Below are 18,006 nucleotides of genomic sequence, written 5' to 3'. Positions count from 1 at the left end.
GAAACTGCCATTACTTTTGGCATTATTATTTAGTGTTTCATCACCTACGGGAGGGCACAGACCTCCTAGTCTACCTCAACAGCAATCTCGTGTCCAGGAGCAAACACCGTGCCTGATACATCATTGGCACTCAAAAAATGTTTGTTAAATAAAAGCTATATCCAAGTGTCTATTGGCAGATGAATGGGTAAGTAAATTGTGGTCTACACATACATGGAAAGTTTTCAGCCTTCAAAAGGACGGTAATTCTGTCACATGCATTAACATGGATGAAGCCCGAGGACATTATGCTATGTGATATAAGCCAGTCACAGATATCGTGTGATTCCAGTCATATGAGATATCTAGAGACAGAAAATTCACAGGGACAGACCGAAGTGTGGCTGCCAGGGGCTGGGGGAGGGGAACGGGGATTACTGTTTAATGGGGACACGGTTATACTCGGGGACGATGAAAAAAGTTCTGGAGGGGGGTGGTGATGGTTGCACCACAGCGTGAATGGACTTAACACTATGGAACTGTACCCTTAAAAGCAGTTAAGATGGTAATTTCACGTGTATTTTATCACAACTTAAAACATAAATAAGGAAGGAAGTTAATGCTCTAGAGAGAAAAAATTGGAGAGAGTCAAATTCCCTCTGGTCAGGGTGGAAGGGCTCTGGATGGTTCCAAACTAGGTAAGTGGGTCACCGTGGCCCATTCGGGCGGAACCATAAGGCAGTGAGATCTGGAGCATGTGGCGGGGTCTCCTCGGTGGGCTCTTCCAGAGGGTAGGTGGGGACAGTCTAAAGTTTCGCTGTCCCCGAAACTCAGGAAGCCGAGTCTGCCTCAGGGTCCAATCACATCTGGTCCCGCCTCCCCCAAGCATGGCCGCTTTGGGGTTATCACCAAGCGGGGGGGGGGGGGGGCTGTGACCAACAGAAACCAAGGAGGAAGCATGAGAAACCGGCTTGTGAGTCGAAGTGTCCCAGGTAAGTGGGGTCACGGAAACCAGCCAGCGGCCCGAGGCGCAGTGAAAGAACAGTAAGGTCTTTGTGCGGAGGTCACGGAGTGTATCTTCCTTCCTGGCTACCCAGACGCAGAAGGGCACAGGTTCGCAGGTGCACAGAATCACTGGTCACACCCGAGAAAGGATGGGTGAAAGCAAGAGAAAGAAAGAGAAAGAGAACAACCTCAGGAAGAGGGGAAATCTAGCATCTCTTGATTTGCAAAAACCGAAGGCGGGTTCTGCAGCCCATACATTAGTGAGGTGGATGTTGGCCCCAAGCAGGCTCCGAGATTCTGGGTTCTAGGACAGTAAACAAAGGGCCTCTCCAAAGGAAGGTTTATCACAGGGAGAAATCCCGCTCCTCAAGGCTTCTCAGAAGAAGGCTCCCCATTGCCCAATTCATCAGTAAAGGGTTTTTGTTACACAATCATATAGTAACTCTGACCCGAGAGTCAGCTTTTGTCCCACATGTCAGGCTAACACCCTGTGAGAGAACAGAAAAAAAAAAAAAAAAAAAAAAAAAAATATATATATATATATATATGTATATATTACCAATATATTACCTATATATACATATATACGCATATATTACCCATATACATATATATACGTATATATATCTGTATATATTACCTATATATACATATATATACCTGTATATATTACCTATATATACATATATACACACATGTATATATACATATATATATACATGTACGTATATATACATACATGTATATATACATATACATACATATATATATACATGTATATATATACATATATACACACATATATATATATATATATATACACACATGTACGTATATATATGTATACAGGTCTCTGCCTCTGGTTCCTGGCACAGAGCTCCTAAATTACAAGGGTTTTAGGTACACCAGGAGCTTCTAATATTTGGTCTTCAGCCCTGGCTCCTGACACAAAACCCCCAAATCTTTTGGGATTCCCCGGGTGATGGCAGTGATTAGAAACTCGGGCCATTCAGCCCTGCCCCCCACTCTCCTGAGAGGGGCGAGGGGCTGGAGATGGGCTTCATGATCTATCATGTCTGTGTGGTGAAGCCTCCATAAAAGCCCCAAAAGTATAGGGTTCAGAGAGCTCCTGAGATGGTGAGCATGTGCAGATTTGGGCAGAGTGGTGTGCCCGGAGCGCGTTCAGAAGCTAAAATGGTCCCCAAACACACCCGGACTGAGAAGAGGGAGTCTGGCTGCCTTTAGAGGATGGGTTTCCTATTGGGGCTTGGGGGTCTCCACCAAGACATTAGCGACCAGAAACCAAGAGCGAGCCTCCGAAAGAGTCAGCTGCACCCCTCAGCTGGCTCTCTCTTTCTCTCTCTCTCTCCAATGTAGTTCATGGTACAGACAGAAAATACACACTCTCAACTAAGGCGGGGCCTGTGAATTCTGGTTCTACCACTTACTAACTACATGGCTTTGAGAAAGTTAATTACCCTCCTCATTAAGTCTCAGCTCCCTTCCTTTGTAAAATTGGGATAATATTACTTTTCTCATGTGCCTGTGACACTAAGAATGAAGTAAGCACTAGTAGAGTATTTCATTCACTGATTCATTTTTAAGAACCCACAGTCTACCAGGTCAGCAATGTGCTCCTTTGATGTTTCCTTTTCTCTTCATCTAAGCAAGGGAGAAAGAGATTTGCTTATTACTGTCCTGTGGAAGGATGATAAAAACCTTTTGCATTGATATTGGTGCCCAGAACATTAAGATTATTTGAAGAAAGATATTCATATGTATATGTGTGTATACGCACAAGTATATATACCAATATGTGTGTGTATATACATATACACATATATCATATGATATTATAATATTATAAGCTGGTTTCCATAAAGGATTTGTATCAGTTTCAGAAAAAACAAGATAGTCAAAAATTGTGCCATCACTTAACACCCTTATACTCTGCTGGTGGTAATGCCAGTTAGTAAAATGTTTCTAAATGCACTTGATTATGTCAGGAGTTTTAAAATCTTTAGGTATTTTGGTGACTTCTAAAAATCTATCATAAGGAAATATTGGAAATACACGCATCAAAATGTTACTAGTCAAGGTGAAATTACAGGTGACTATTATTTTCAAATTCTGTGAGTTTACTTTTATCAAAGGAAAAATAAACATGATGCTAAAACAACAGAAAATAGTTTCTGTACGAGGGGAAAGAAACTTCTGGAGCCTTCCTGAACATCAACTCACCAGCCTTCTTTGGTCTATGTCCTGTTCATTTTTACTGCATGGAGCATTCGACTCTGTTGACCATCCTATCTTCTAGAAACCTTTTCCTTTGACTTCTGCAGCACTGGGCTCTGCAAGAAACGGTGCTGTGATTGATTAGCAATGTCTGCTACAGGCACAGGAAAGGAGATGGGGACACCCATGCTACATATTTGCCATTGTTGCTTTAGCCACTTTCCCCTTAACCCCCCACCCTCATGGCAACACTCACCATCTCTGTGCCAAAGAATCAAGCCCCCAGTCCCTGTACCTTTCATTCTCCCACCTTCTATGCCCATCTGTTCAACTTCATACATTCCTGATGCCGGGCATCTTGACAAATTGAACTGATTTTCTTCTCCTGTAAACAAAGTAGATCATGTCACTCACCTGCTTTCAATCCTGTCGCCTCCCTTGGGCTGCAGGATAAAGGTCTCAATGTTTTAGAATCGCCCAGGAAGACCTTTGCTGCCCGTTCTGACCTCACGTGCCATCCTGGCCTCTGGGCCACGTGCTCCACTTGTTCCGGCCATTGTGGGGGTTGCCCCACTGCCGACACCCCTCTCCCGCCCAACTCTGGCCTCTCGGCCTGCAGTGCCCCTTCCCTTCCCATCCCACCAAGTTCAACTCCTCCTGGAAGGTTTAGGTCAAATGCCACTTCCTGGGAAGGCCTCCTCAACTTCCAGAGCTGGATTCCCAGCCTCTGTCCTGGCCAGTGTTTTCTGCAGTTGCTGCACCAACCGCTCCCTCCCCGTGCTCCTGTGTGTACTCATTTACCCGTCTCCCTGATGGGCCCCGGCTCCTCTGGGAAAACCCCAGCGCCCCTTCACCTTGTAACACACAGAGCCGAGAACCTGGCTCCAAAGAAAGCTTTGCTGAATGCATAAACGAGAAGAGAAACTGTTAGATACTCAGGGGCCTGAGAACAGGTTGTTTTTGTAGATGAGCATTACATACATATATTCCCAGAGTGCCTGGGTGGCTCAGTCAGTTGAGGGTCTGACTTTTGGTTTCGGCTCAGGTCATGATCTCCCAGTTCATGGGTTCGAGCCCGGCATCGAACTCCGCGCTGAAGGCAGGGACCCTGTTTGGGATTCTCTCTCTGTCTCTCTGTCTCTCTCTCACTGTCCCTCTCCCACTTGTTCTCTCTCTAAAAATAAATAAATAAACTTCAATATGGTAGCCATGAACATTTGGTAACAGAGGGGTTGTACCGTGCCCATTGTCTATCCCTGAATGAGTTCTTCAGGAGAACGTGTTTGGGGCCCTGAACTCGGTGGTATTTGCTCATTGGAATCCCCTTGTCTAACACATGCTTCCCCAGCTCCCAGATCAGTCTGAGGAAGGACACGCCAGGAAGTGTGGGTGACTATGACGATCAGAACGACCTTAGTCTTTGTGTCCAAGCTGCTCTTTCCTCATGAGCTTGTGGAAAGTGAGACCCCATTCTTCCGCCAGCGTGCATCAAAATCTCAACGTGTTCATACCTTAACAAAGTGACACCTTGTGTACGAAAATGGCTTTCAATTGCATGTTATCACTGCAAAGGAAGAGTTTTAGCTGACTAGTTATAAAAGAATATGACCGCAGCATGACTTATCCTGACTCCTGTGTGCCAGGGGACAATTCCAGGGTCATCCCTGCATGGAGATCAGCACCCCAATGTTCTTGGTGGGGTATGCTACGACTAAATATCTGTGCTCCCCACTGCCATTCATATGTTGAAACAGAGTCTGGCAATATTGAATTAGATACCTCTTGAGTGTTGATTTCAGTATTTCCCTGGTACTAACTTCATCCCAATGTGGTGGTATATGGACATAGGGCATTTGGGAGGTGATGAGGTCATGAGGGTGGAGACCTCATGATGGGATTAGTGCCCTTATAAAACGGACCCCAGAGAGCTCCCTCAGTCTTTTTGCCATGGGAGGACACACCAGGAAACAGGTCCACACCAGACACTGAATGAGCTGGTGCCTTGAATTTCGACTTCTAGAATCCAGAAATGTGAGAAATAAGTTTCTGTTGTTTATAAGCCATCCGGTCTATGGTATTCTGTTATAGACGCTCACATGAACTAAGGTAGGATGAGTCTTCACCTGTCCTTATTCCTTGAGCAGCCCTGGCTAAGCTGGATTAGACATCCCAGGTCCACCCTCTCTCTTGTCCAGACCTGCATGGACAATTAGCCAACTGGAACGATTAGCCAATGGAAGTAGAAATGCTGTATGAGGCAAAGGGACTGGCTGGACAGTGTAGACCCTCCACCCTATTTGCCCTACACATCAAAGCAAGCTGTGTCTTCCCAGGGTCCTCCTGAGAAGGACAGCCTGTCTCCCACAGGAAGGTCAACTTCCCAGTGGCCCAGAGTCTACAAGTAGCTCCTGGCTCCAGGACACCAAGCCAGGGTAGCCTTAGCATGGACCGAGTAAAGGCAATAGAGATCTCAAAAACCAAGGTGCCATCATGGCAGTGGGTTCAACTCCTGATTTTCCTAGTAATTGGTCAGCCCCTGGCTGCCAATTTATTATCTTCAAGTAGAGAGTGAATGGAGGGTAACTCTGGTCGTGGTGTTGATGATCCAGATCACTGTATCTTCAATGATTCAGATAGCTCCTCAAGACCTATTTGTCAAGAGCATGTGTTCAAGAGGTCAGTCTTGAACCTCAAAGGAGCTCTCAAACCACCTGGGGTTTTGACAAAATCAAATAAGAGTTGCTCTTATAGGGGCGCCTGGGTGGCGCAGTCGGTTCAGCGTCCGACTTCAGCTCAGGTCACGATCTCGCGTTCCGTGTGTTCGGGCCCCGCGTCGGGCTCCGGGCTGACGGCTCGGAGCCTGGAGCCCGTTTCCGGTTCTGTGTCTCCCTCTCTCTCGGCCCCTCCCCCGTTCATGCTCTGTCTCTCTCTGTCCCAAAAATAAATAAACGTTGAAAAAAAAAAAAAAAGAGTTGCTCTTATATATGAAGCTCTTATCATGTGCTAGGCACCATGCTAGGCACTCTATTAGTTGTTAGTGTATTAGTTCACCCTTTGCCCCCCACAATTAATATTCCAAGGATCACCTTAAACAGTGATCAGGCTTAAAACAGTGGCCGGTTAGGTGTCATAATTCTTTTTTTTTTTCCAATATATGAAATTTATTGTCAAATTGGTTTCCTAGGTGTCATAATTCTGTGGGCTGACTAGACTCAGCTGGACGCTGCGTTCCACCTGCAGGTTGGCCTGGTTGGTGCACCGGGGCTGTGGCCCTGGTGTGGACAGCTGGAAGGCCAGGCTGAGCTGGGATTCTGGGGTGGCAGGGCCTCCTCCTCTTCTCCATGACTCTCCACGTAGCTTCTTCACATGGTAGCAAGCAACCAGACTTCTTCCATGATGGCTCACAGCTTCCCAAAGCTTAAAAGAGGTTTTCCTCTGACCTAGAGCTGGAACAGCACAGCATCACTTCTGCTGATTGCCGCTCCTCAGAGGGTCCCTGAAGCGGAATGCGAGGGACCACACAGCGCATGGGAGACAGGAGGGTGGTGTTTACCCAAGAAACTGAGGTACATATCAACGGAGCCACTCAAGTTCACACAGCTAGCCGGCTCCAGTCTATTGCCAAGATTCAAGATTCAAGCTCAGGTTGGCCTAACTTCAAACCTACATTCTTGAGTCTTGTTAGACTGGTCATAGGACACGATGAAAGAGGGGAAGAGGCAAAACCAGTGTCAGGAAAGCTAATGGCCACCCAGCACTAAGGCTCCCAGGTGACGGCGGGTCAACTTTCAAAATAGATTTTAGTTATGCTCAGAGAAACAAGAAAGAGGCCCTCTACCTGGGACAGATGGTGAAATGGAACCGATGAAAACACAGAGCTGCTGAGCTCTCGTTTGGCTTCTATTCTACCAGGGATCATGGTCTTCAAAGCATGAAGGGTAGAGCCAATGTGAGCCAGAGGAAGGCTGCATTAATTGGACTTTGGGTCAGAAGACCTGGGGTTTGCCCTGACCAGCTGCTGTAATGGAGAGAACCACACTCACCCTCTGAGACTGTGTCCTTGCCTCTGAGATGATAACAACAAGCACACAGGTTGTTCTGAAGGTCAAACAAGATTCTCGAGGATTGATAGATAACACGGATCTAGCACTGAGCTTTCATGTTTTGTGGGAGGGATCATGCGACTTTGAACAAATTATATCCCAGAGGACGAGAAAAGTATACAGAAGACACTGGTGAATGTATGATGTGCTCTGAGGGGTGTGGGGAACAGCAGAAGCACCTGGGGACTAGGGAGAAGAAACCGTAGTCCTGAGTTCCAAAAAGCAGAAGGTACAGCGTGCCTGGGTGGCTCAGTTGGTTAAGAGTTCAAGTCTTGGTTTATGCTCAGCTCATGATCTCATGAGACCAAGCCCTGCATCAGGCTCTGCACTGACAGCATAGAGTCTGCTTGGGACTCTCTTCTCTCTCTCTCTCTCTCTCTCTCTCTGCCCCTCCCCCAGCTTGCACTCTCTCCCTTTCAAAATAAATAAATAAACTTACAAAAAATTCAGAAGATATTTCCACAAAACATAGGCCAGTACATCTGATTTTGACCCTGGACAAGGTTCTGGGAGAAACTTTGTCAAGTACTCAACAGTACTTTGTCAAGCTAAGTTCTCCATCAAGGAAAGTCAAGATTACAACGGAGGGGGGCGCCTGGGTGGCTTAGTCGGTTAAGCGGCCGACTTCGGCTCAGGTCATGATCTCACAGTCCGTGAGTTCGAGCCCCACGTCTCCCTCTCTCTCTGCCCCTCCGCTGTTCAAGCTCTGTCTCTGTCTCAAAAATAAATAAATGTTAAAAAAAAATTTTTTTTAAAAAAGATTACAACGGAGGGAAACAAAAAGACTGTCACCAGGAGATGGGAGTGGAGTTATGACTGAAGATGCCCCTTTGCCAAGACAAATCCATCTGTCAAGTTCACCTCTAATTTCTACAAATGCTATATTGTTTGATATTTAATAAATCCATCTCTTGGGAAAGCCTTGATTCACCTGAGGAACTCTTACCAGTGGACTGTTTGTATATTGCTAGATTAATGATAAAAGTAAAGGAAGGGAAACGTGTGTTCCCAGGGCCTCAGAAATTTTAAGCTGGGAGCAAATTCTCACTGGCTTTAGTTTGAAGGGACCCCCTTTTATGGGGGACCCCTGTTCTGGTAAGCATTTCCTCTGTTAGCATCTGACTCCCTCATCCCCAGCCTCATTTCTGCATTTCAGGCTTTCAAGTTCTCAAACTGCATTTCAGGCTTTCAAGTTCTTCTATTTCCGGTTGGGCCATTCTCGAACAATGGCCTATGACCCACCCCACCCCCACCTCCATGACCCTGACTGGCCCGTCTCTGCTCTCATCTGAAGCCACACCCTCCCCAAGCGTGCAACACTCCAGTCCCTCACAAGTTCAAGGACATCCCTTCTGACCCAACGCCTCCTCTCCTGCGTGGTCACCTTCCCACCCACTGATGAACTCTGTTGCGTCTTCCTCCACCTTCACACAAACATGCTTCCATTCCACACCCTTTTCAACTGTCCCGGCCCCACATCGGTGATCCCTTCCGAGCCTCACAGAAAAGATGTCTCTACTTACTGTTTTTATTGCTTCACTGTCCTCCCTCTGTCTTCAACCCAGTAGAATCATGTTTCGACCTACCATGTCATGGAAGTGTCTTTTTTTTTTTTTACCATTGCCCACTATTTCCACATCCCCAAGACCAGAAGGTCAATCTGTCCTCCATTGCCAAACCAATTAACCAGGCCAAACGGGTGAACCTCTGTAACCATGAGCAGTGTGCCATGTGGTTGATCACTCCTTCACTAGAACGATGCCTCTCTAGACGTGAGACACGGCCTCCCAACATCGGGACCCCAAAGTTCTGTCCTCATCAACCTCCTTCTCCATCTACGCTCTTTTTCTGAGTATCCACATTGGGTTGAAGAGAGTCCCCATGTGTCTACCTGGAACCTGCAAATGTGGCCTTACTTGGAAATAAGGTCTTTGCAGATGCAGTCAAGTTAAGATGAGGTTATACACAAGTAGGGTGGGCCCAAATCCAGTGTCTGGTGTCCTCATAAGGAGAGGGAAATGGGGACACAGACACAAGGAAGAATGCCATCTGGTAGCAACAGCAGTCCAATGGTAATTACCAATGGTAATGTAGCTAGCTGCAAGCCAAGGAATTCCGATGACGCGGAACATTGGCCAGAAACTGGAAGAGGCCAGGAAGGATTGTGCTGTAGACCTTTCAGGGGGAGCACGGCCCTGCGGACACGTTGATTTCAGATTCTGACCTCCAGAACTGTAAGTGAATACAATTTCTGTTGTCTGAGGCCCTCCAGTTTGTGGCACTTTGCTACAGCAGCCCCAGGGACTAACACAGCAGTCCTCGCCAGTCCCTTGACTTTGCCTACCGTCTCCGTGTTGATGATTCTGAAATATCTAACTCCAGTCCTAACCTGGCATTTGAGTCCCAGGCAGGACCAGCCGATTATCTGCCTGGAGTCACTTCTTGGATGTCAAACTTACCATGGCCAAGAGGGAGACATGGAATGCCTCCAAATGTGCTCTCCACAAGGCTTCTCCCTTCTCAGTAAATGAAACTCATGTAATTTCTCAGCCAGAACGTACCAAGTTCTCTCCTATCTTAACTCTACCATCTTGAATGCTAAAAGCCAGGTTTATTAAAATTATCCCTCAAGGGAACCATCTCCTTCCTGTTGACCATCACCCTTCACCTGGACCATCAAAACTTCTCCACATTTATTTGTTCACTGATGGACAAAGTCCGTTATAAACAGATACGACAGAATGGGGACTTACTCTCTGAATATACAGTTCCATTTGAAGAATGAGAAGGAAAAAACCTCTGCTTACACAGGGTTTTCCCTGGCCCTTGACCTTCAGAAAAAGTGCTTCCTCTGAGAGCCTCCAACACCAACAAGAGAAAATCCAGGACCCCTACGCAGTCAAGGGCATCACTGCCTCATCTGGTGGCCAGCTCTGCCCACGGCACGTCTAGCCCATCCCTTGCCCAAGCATTAGGGATAGGTGTAGAATCTCTCAACAAAGTTAACTCTCCCTCCGCGAACAGACCCCCTCTCCTGGGTCCCTACCTAGAATTTACAGGGTGCTTAATGTTTACACAGTGTCCTGTTCTAATTTACTGAAGGTAGAGCAAACACACGCGTGGAGATACAAATATTGCATCAGGAAACCTTGGATTCATTCCCAGGTTTGCTTCTGGCTTATGTGGTTTTCGTAAAGGTCATCTGAGTTTTCGAGGCGCATGGAGTAAAACTTGCCCTTGCTCCACTACACGGGCAGGTCGTAAAACCAAACGAGGCTGTTTGTGAAACGCCTCAGGTACTTACAATCGTGGGACGCGCTCTTAGTTCCCGGTGTCGTCTCACCCAAGATGTCAGCAGCATTAAACCCACCTTCTAGAAAATTACGGCAACCAGGGGTGCCTGGGTGGCTCAGTCGGTTAAGCGTCCGACTTCGGCTCAGGTCATGATCTCGCGGTTCGTGAGTTCAAGCCCCGCGTCAGGCTCTGTGCTGATGGCTCAGAGCCTGGAGCCTGTTTCAGATTCTGCGTCTCCCTCTCTCCCTGACCCTCCCCCGTTCATGCTGTCTCTCTCTGTCTCAAAAATAAATAAACGTTAAAAAAATTTTTTTTAATAAAAAAAGAAAATTACGGCAACCAAAATTTGAGGTCAGCCTGGAGCGTCCATGGACGTCGCACCTGGTAAGCGTGGGGCCTTCTTTTGTATTGATCAGGAAGACTCGTGCGGGTAAACGGGGCCTCAGGTGCTCCTTACTCTGGCAAAGCACGGTCGGCTGTCCACACTCAAGTACTGACACAATCTTGGCCCTGCCTGTTTATTTTTCCGAACAAGTGTCCCTGGGTCCCTTCCTTTTCATTTCACACCAGCGCTCTTCCCTTTGCCACTACCTGGGCCTTTGATGTTGTCTCTCAACAGGTCTCCTAGATGCGACCTCTTCCTTCTGCACGTACTGCCTGTTACCAGGTTAATAATCCCGAAACGTGGGGCGCCTGGGCGGCTCAGTCGGTTAAGCGTCTGACTCTTGATCTCAGTTCAGGTCATGATCTCGGGGTCATGAGTTCAAGCAACTTCCACATTCAAGCCCTCCGCACCCAGCATGGAGCCTGCTTAAAAAAAAAATCCCCAAACATTTCTTGGTGTGCTCCTCCCTGCTCTAAAACTTTCTATGGCTCCCTATTGCTAAAAGAATAAAATCCAAACTCCTGAGGGAGGACCATAATTGGAAAGAAGGTGGCCTCCCTGCTACATCATTTTCTGTTTCTCCCTCTTGGACACCACTCTACCTTTTACACACCTGCGCCCCCTGTGTTACCCTTCTCCCCTCCTCTCGATGGCCCTCCTCAGCTCCACCTGGATGATAGTGGTTCCATCTACACCCGAAGGGCCCGCCAAAGGGCGGCCACCTCCAGTGTCAGCTCTGAAAACACCTGAGTCCCTACAGCTCCTTTCACACTTGGCCAGGCACTGCCTCAGTTGTGTGTGTGCACCTGTCTGCGTGCATGTGCGTGCACATGTGTTTTCTCTCCACCAAGATGATAACTTTTTATTTATTTAATTTTTTTTTAACACGTATTTATTTTTGAGAGAGACAGACAGCATGTGAGTGGGGAAGGAGCGGAGAGCGAGAGAGAGGGAGACACAGAATCCGAAGCAGGCTCCAGGCTCCAAGCTGTCACCCCACAAACCATGAGATCATGACCTGAGCTGAAGTCGGACACTTAACCCACTGAGCCCCAAGGGTATAACTTTTTAAAAGGAGACCTGGTGCCTCATGCAGAATTTCATCAATTCTGAGATACAGCTCTTTTGGAATTGTAACAACTCTGAAATTGGGATACAGCTTAAAATTGATACATGTCATGGTTTAATTGTCAGGGTGTTTCTTCCTTGGAAGAAAAGAAAATAACGATGTGCCATACAATCGACTACGTCTGCAGTTCAATGAAAAAAGATGCTTTTTTAGATTCCCTGCAGCTCCCAACACAGGTCTTGCACGCCGAAGGTGGTTTTTAAAAGGCTTACTGATTGTTTGATGGATGGATGTGCCTCCAGACAACCAGCACAGAAGCTGATCCGAGAAAGATGGGAGCCCCATGCCACACACATAGTTTGTTCCAATCCCTTCCATTCCTCCAGGAGCAAAAAAAAGATCACCTGCTCAAATGGGAGAGATGAAGCAGGAAGGAGAGTGTTATGGGTTGATTTGTGTCCCGCCCCCAAAAAGATGCGCTGAAATCCTTACCCCTAGTGGCTCGGATCATGACAGTATTTGGAAATAGGGTCATTGTAGATGTAACTAGTTAAGATGAAGTTATCCTGCCGTAGGGTGGGCCCCAGGTCCCATATGACTGGTGTCCTTATAGGAGGATGGCCCTGTGAAAACACAGGCACGCAGGGAGAACACCGTGTGAGGACAGAGGACTGGGGTAATGCATCTATGAGCCAAAGGATGCCCAAGATTTCTGGCCGAGCACCATCAGCTGGAAAGAGACAAGGAAGGATTCTTCCATACGTTCCATACATTCAGAGACAGCATAGCCCTGCTGACATGTGGATTTTAGACCTCTAGGCTTCGCAACTATGAAACAAGATTTCTGTTATTTTCAGCCACCCAGTTCATGGTGCTTTGCTACAGGAGGCCCTAGGAAATTAATACAGAGAGGTATAGGAAAGCGTAATGCCTTAAAATACCCTTTCCCACAAGTTATGAACAAACAAAAATGACTAGAGGTACGGAGACGGAGAGAGAATCCTAAGCAGGCTCCACACTGTCAGCGCATAGCCTGACTCGGAGCTTGAACTCACGAACAGTGAGATCAGGACCTGAGCCGAAACCAAGAGTCAGATGCTTAACCAACTGAGCCACCCAGGTGCCGCCAAACAAGTGAAGTTGTAAAGCTGGGATTATTATAGTAAGGAAGTTTTTGAATAAAACGTAGTGGGGGGGGGGAGTAAGAGCTCTGAATTTAGGACCAGGTTCAAATGCTAGCTTCCCCACTCACTTGTTGTGTGACTTAAAGCAAATTAGTTAACCTCCCTGGGAGTTCAGCCTTCTCGACCATAAAAAGGAGATAGCAGGAGAATTCCTGGGAGATTCACAGGAGGGCTTGCAGCATTGTCTTGGGATCTTCCCAATTCCCCAAATAAAAATAGAACGACTAGATAGAAAAACCAGAAACTCATGCACAACAGGTACAAGATAATTAGCTGTCAGGACATCTCTATTAACTCCAAAATAAAAGCGGGCAGGCAAAGCGATACAGCCATGACACCTACATGGCATCGGCATCTGTGCACGAGAACTCAGGGAGGTCACGGGGCAGCTAACAGAACCAGCAGGCGGAAGCTGGTAGAGCCCTTTGTGGATAATGTTTGCTCATCCCAATAGAGAGAGAGAATGGGAGGGTCCTGCAGTGAAACCTCGAAGGGCGGGATCAGCCCAACCCTATAAACGCTTGAAACTGGCCCGCCCTGGTTCCCGTCTTGGATGGGGTCCCACGCTACGGAGAAATTACTTGGAGTAAAATCAAACTGAGGAGAATAGGGATAACAGAAGTGAAGGCAAGAGAACGTCCAGATAACTGAGAACCAAGCCAATAAATGTCATCAAGCAAGCTGCTGCATGAAAACAACAGAAGGGTCTTTGTGAAGCTTGAAAGAAAAAAAAAAAAGCTATTAGAACCAAGCCCTCTTATAAAATTTCAGAAAACCAACTTCATATAAAAATTAACAGCAGAAAACGTCAAGGTCAAGTCGCATACAAAGTAACTCTTTAGAAAAAGACGAAGAGAAATAGAATGGCATAGAGTCCACACAAACAAGGAAAGCAGGCTAGAAGACGTGCTCACTGAACAGGGCAAAACTACAACCTACCATGTTCATTTTCTATTGTCGCATGATGAATTGCAGACTTAGGAGCTTAAAACATATTTATCATCTTGCAGTTCCCATGGGCCAGGAGTTCAAGCACAGGTTAGCGGGGTCCTCTGGGGTCTCATGAAGCTGGAATCCAGGTGGCAGCTGGGGTTGTGATCTTACCTGAGGGTCGAGGTCCCTTTGCAAGCTCACTGGTGTTGGCTGGGTTCAATTCCTTGCGATTGTAGAAGTCAGACCCATAGCCGCTAGAGGCCATCTGCTGGCCTGTGACATGGCCCCCTCCACGACAGGGCAGCGTGCAGTTCTAAGGCCAACAAGAGAGTATCTCTGCTGCTTTGAATTTCTCTGACTTTTCTGTCTCTGACCTTCAGATTCTCATTTAAACCAGTCTCCTGATTAGGTCAGGCCCACACAGAATGCTCTCCATTTTGATTCACTTAAAGCCAGCTGATTGGGAATCTTAATTACAACTGAAAAATCCTCTCATCTATGCCATATAATATAACCCAAGCGTGCGAACGATATCCCTTACACTCACAGGTCCTGCCCACAATCAAGGGCAGGGGTGCGTGCACCGGGTGGCTGGACTCTTGGAGGGTATCTTAGAAGATATTTCAGAAAAAGCTAAGAGACAGCAAGAAAATGACACAAGATGAAAAAGAACAGCATCAGTCAAAATCAAAAAAATCTCAGAATTGAGTTGACAGAAACAAGAAAGAACTAGAAACAGAAGGAACAGATCTTAGAAGTGAAGACTGAACTAGAAATCCAAGAAAAAACAAACACAACAGACGATGACAAGAAAAGTAGAAGGGAAAAGAAGAGAACATTTCCAAAATCCAAAAAGAATGAAGAAAAAGGTGACAGTATTTGAGACTGTAAAAATATGGAAGAGAGAAAAAGAAGATCCAACATATGAAGACAGGAGTCTCTGACATAGAAAAACCAGAACCAAGGGATCAGAACAGGTACTACCAAGGATAATTCAAGAACACGTTTCTCAAATAACAAAGATTTAAAACTACACATCGAAAGAGGGGTGCCTGGGTGGCTCAGTTGGTTGGGCATCTGACTTCGGCCCTGATTATGATCTCACTGTTTGTGGGTTCGAGCCCCGCATCGGGCTCTGTGCTGACAGCTCGGAGCCTAGAGCCTGCTTCAGATTCTGTGTCTCCCTCTGTCTCTGCCCCTCCCCCACTCACACCGTGTGTCTCTCTCTCTCTCTCTAAAAAAATAAACATTAAAAAAAATTTTTTTTAAAAACTACACATTGAAAGAGAACACATTGTACCTGGAAATATTTACCCATAAAGATCCACACCAAAGCATATTCTAGTAAAATTATAGGACTTTAGGGAAAGAGAAAATATACCTTGAGTATCTCGACAAAAAAGAGAAAGTGACTTGTAAAGAATACTGGCTTTTCATCAGGCTTTTCAACAGCAATTCTTTATGCCGCAAGAGCCACGTATTGGAGCTATGTAAGGAAAGATGGGAACCATGGATTTTAAAACAGTAAAAGACTTTTCAGTACAAAGAGCACACGTTTCGGTGAGCATGACGAACTCAGGAAATTATGGTCCCGTGAGCTCTTCCTGAGCGATCTAGTAGAGAATGAACTTCGGGCAGATAAATGTCTGCAAACATTAACACAATGACAACTGCTAAGCATTAAATATATAGTGACTTGTAAAACTAAAAGGTTAAAAAGGAGAGATTATAGTATGAGATGACTGTATGATCTGACAATAAAAATCACAACAAAATGAACCAAATAAATAAGAATAAAGGGATAATGGGGATAGTATATGCAGACAAACTGGCTAAGTGTTTTCAATAATCATAATTAACGTGCTGGGATCAGTACTGTTGTTCCAAGACTATAGTATGTATCATGCAGGGTGAAGCAAATGAAAAGTTACGAGATATTTCAATTCTATCCTTCCCCATATCACCGAGAACTAGGAATCTCAGTGTGAAAGAAAGAAGATACAGATGGAACACAGAAGTGGTTAAGTAAAAACCTTTTTGTTGGGGGCACCTGGGTGGCTCAGTCAGTTAAGCGTTTGACTCTTGGTTTCAGCTCAGGTCATGATCTCACAGTTTCGTGAGTTTGAGCCCTGGGTCTGGCTCTGCACTGGCAGCTTGTAGCCTGCTTGGGATCCTCTCTCTCTCCCTCTCTCTCTCTGCCCCTCCCCTGCTCGTGCTATCTCTGTCTCTCTCTAAATAAATAAACTTAAATTAAAAAAAATCAACCTTGTTGTTCTCAACTTGAATTGAAAAATTTTCTATGAACTCAAGATAGATAAATGGTGGATATATATCTCCCTAAGTAGATACATGTTAATAAATATATGAAGTTTCATATATATGTATATATATATGAACAAAAAGTATATCATTTTGGATGTACTATGTATCATTTGGATGTACTATAGATAACGAATTTTGGTCGGTCATTGTTTCTACATTTTTTTTCTCTATATGTATATATACATTTATATTTTTATACATATCCATAGCCTCTAGATTGTACTCTTAAAATATCATTCTCTGTTAAAAGAAACCAGAGATTCTAGGAGAAATGGCTGATTCTGGATTGGAGGTAGGAAATGTTCTAGAAGAGACTGGAACATCTTGAGATACCAAATAGCAAAGAACGACCAAAGACTATTAAGAGCATGTCCAAATGGCTCAGGAGTTTCCATTGGCCGCAGGTGGGACAATTTGAGACTCAATAAAGACAGGAATTTCAGTAGATTGAAACGCATCAAATACGTTTTTCTAAAAATTTATGGTATTTAAATAACAACTAACTGATCACCTTTTGAGAATGACAGGCAACCAATTGATTATCCTGAAAACTGAGTAAACAAAAGAAAAGGAAAAGCATTTACCATCTCTCCTATGTAAACAATACCACTGGACAGCAAAACACCAGATGAAAGGATGGATCCTCTTGTAAATTATTATAGCTAATATTTTTTTATTTTAGAGAGAGAGATAGAGCACAAGAAGGGGAGAGGGACGGAGAGAGAGAGAGAGAGAGAGAGAGAGAGAGAGAGAATCTTAAGCAGGCTCCACACTCAGCTCGGAGCCCATGAACTTGGGATCATGTTCGAACCCACGAACTTGGGATCATGACCTGAGCCAAAGTCAAGCATCGGACGCTCAACTGACTGAGCCACCCAGGCGCCCAACTAATAAAATGTTTTAAACTGCAGAACTTGAATACCACCAGCTTGCAACTCCAAACGAATTAGCTAATGGAGCTGAGACTGTCTCTCTCTCTTTCAAAACAAATTAACATCAAAATAAATAAACATTAAAAAAAAGAAATGGATGGAGAATGGGTTGGTTTCCAATGGCTGCTGTAACAAATTATGGTAAACATGGTGGCTTACAACAACACAAAGTTATTATCTAACTGTTCTGGATGTTAGAAGTCTATTCTAACACCCACCTATAATGAGTTCTGAGGGGGCTAAAGTCAAGATGTTGGCAAGGCCGCGCGCCCCCTAGAGGCTCAAAGGGAGAATCTGTCTCCTGCTCTTCCCACCTTCTGGAGCCACCTGCAATCCTGCCTCATGGCCCCTTGGTCTGTAATGAAATGACTGGTGTCTGGGGGCCCCTGGATGGCTTCAGGATGGGAATGGTCACCAGAAGGACCAAGCCATGATTAGAGGGTTGGAACTTTCAGCCCCGCTGTCCCCGTCCCCCACCTCCGGGAACAGGGAGGGGCTGGAGAGTAAATCAATCAATCACCAACAGCCAATGACTTCCTCAATCAGGCCTAGGTAATGAAACTTC

The sequence above is a fragment of the Lynx canadensis genome, chromosome A2, assembly GCF_007474595.2.
Source record: "Lynx canadensis isolate LIC74 chromosome A2, mLynCan4.pri.v2, whole genome shotgun sequence".
In the NCBI taxonomy this organism is placed as follows: domain Eukaryota; kingdom Metazoa; phylum Chordata; class Mammalia; order Carnivora; family Felidae; genus Lynx; species Lynx canadensis.
The sequence above is the reverse complement of the archived record's forward strand: the minus strand, read 5'-3'. Positions refer to the sequence as shown.